At 37.2% G+C, this 2,253-nt stretch overlaps 1 non-coding gene across 1 annotated transcript; it reads right to left on the bottom strand.

Moving 5' to 3' along the window:
* Positions 1-956: 956 nt before the first annotated feature.
* Positions 957-1,063, bottom strand: LOC121231709 (small nucleolar RNA R71). The gene has a single exon (XR_005929764.1). It is a non-coding gene; the product is annotated as a small nucleolar RNA R71 (small nucleolar RNA).
* Between the last annotated feature and the right edge of the window lie 1,190 nt (positions 1,064-2,253).

Here is a 2,253-nt window from a genome sequence, read left to right as displayed (position 1 = left end):
TAACAGCATAAATATGAGTTTAATGATTCTAAGTTAAAGAAATGTAATTAATCCAACACAATTATGTCATCTTGATTAAATCATATTCTGAAATCGTACTTAGAACTTTTATTTTTATTTAGTTTAAAACCTTATTTTTTTAATCACCCTTTTCAAAACAAAATATTTTTTTCACTAAAGTGTTTTAAATTGCATTCATAAATAATTCTTTTCACAGTCCTTGTGGGTACGATAACTCGACATTTACTTGTCCTTTTATTACTTGTTGCGATTTTGTACAGTTGCACATTTCCGTCGTTCCAAGTTTTTGGCACCGTTGCCGGGGACTGTTTTAAAAAGTCATTATTTGTGAATTTTTTAGTTTTGCATTTTGGTTTATTTTTCTATTTTTTAATTTAATTAATTTTTCAATGATTATTTCAGGTGTTTATGAGTATTGACCGAATTATCGATTTACTACCTGTAGACCTTGAGATTCAATGAACTTTTTGATAGCGAAGAAGACAAGAAAATTAGAAAAGGACCGAAGAGATGAACTTTGAAAATCTGATCCAAGGAAATTGAGCAAACCCTGCTCAAAATCCTATCATTATTACTGATGATAGGGATAGAGCTTTACGAAAGTATGCTGTGCCAGTGTTTCATGATCTTAATCTGGGTATTAGGAGACCCGAAATTGAGGCACAACAGTTCAAGCTGAAGCCAGTCATGTTCCAGATGCTTCATACAGTGGGTCAATTCAACGGAATGCCTATCGAAGACTGTTTATGGAGGTAAGCCATTCTTTCAAGCTAGCCGGAGTACTTGAAGATGCCTTACGATTAAAGTTGTTCTCGTATTCACTAAAGGACAAAGCTCGAGCCTGGTGGAACTTATTGCCACCAAACTCAATTTCCACATGGTAAGAGTTAGCAGAAAGATTCCTTATGAAGTATTTCCCGCCTAACAAGAATGCTAAGTTGAGGAACGAGATCACTACTTTCCAACAAATGGATGATGAGTCCTTGTATGAGGTACATGAAAGGTACAAAGAATTATTACGAAAGTGCCCTCATCATGGAATCCCACATTGTATCCAACTTGAGACATTTTATAATGGTCTCAATGCTCACACGAGGATGGTAGTGGAAGCTTCTGCTAACGGTGCTCTCCTTTCTAAGTCTTATAATGAGGCTTATGAAATCATTGAGAGGATTGCCAGAAAAAATTATCAATGGCCAACCAATCGAACAACGTTGGGAAGATGAGTTGCTGGAATACATGAAGTAGACGCTCTTACTTCACTCGCATCTCAGGTATCTTACAACTAATGGGTTTAATAGTTTTGCAGCATAGCCACCAAATCAATTTGAAAGTACAGCCTGTGTCTATTGTGGGGAAGGACATTTGTTTGAACAATGTTCATCGAACCCAAAATCCATGTATTACATGGTTAACTAGAACCAAAATCGACGAAGGCAAGGACTGCAATCTAATTTCTATAACCCATCGTGGCAAAATCACCCTAAATTTTCCTAGAGTAACCAAGTGGCTGGAACCAGTAACACTTAGGCCCAACCTAGACTAACCTAGCCACCTAGTTTTCCCCAACAAGTTCAGAAATCAACTCAAGCTGAATCATCCAATAGTTTAGAGAATTTATTAACGGCATACATGGCGAAAAACGATGCCACTCTAAGAAATTTGGAGAATCAAGTGGGCCAGCATGCTACTAAACTCAAGAACTGACCACAAAGGTGCTTTACCTAGTGATACGGAGAATCTGAGGAATTTAGGGAAGGAGCATTGCAAAGTGCTGACATTGAGAATGGAAAGACAGTAGCGCCTAGCACCATCGAAGCTGAAAAGAAGCAATCTTACGTCTCAGATTCAGAGGAAGTTCAATTGAGTGTTGAAATTCTAGTTTCACAAAAACCAGAATTTGCAAAACTTGACAAGATAATTTCATAACCAGCTAATTCTGATAAACTAATAACTTCGTTAGATACAGAATTGCCATAGAAGATGAATCAACCAGTTCTAGTAAAGAAACCACCACCACCCTACCCTCAAAGACTTCAAAAGCAAAAGCAGGAGATTCAATTCAAGAAGTTCCTAGACATACTCAAGAAACTTCATATCAACATCCTGTTGGTTGAAGCACTTGAGCAAATGCCGAACTACGTCAAATTCATGAAGGATATCCTGTCTGAAAAATGAAGACTTGGAGAATTTGAGACGGTAGCTCTGACGAAGGAATGCAGTGTATATCTT

The sequence above is a fragment of the Gossypium hirsutum genome, chromosome A06 (assembly GCF_007990345.1).
Source record: "Gossypium hirsutum isolate 1008001.06 chromosome A06, Gossypium_hirsutum_v2.1, whole genome shotgun sequence".
Classification (NCBI taxonomy): domain Eukaryota; kingdom Viridiplantae; phylum Streptophyta; class Magnoliopsida; order Malvales; family Malvaceae; genus Gossypium; species Gossypium hirsutum.
This window is presented reverse-complemented; position numbering and strand designations above follow the sequence as displayed.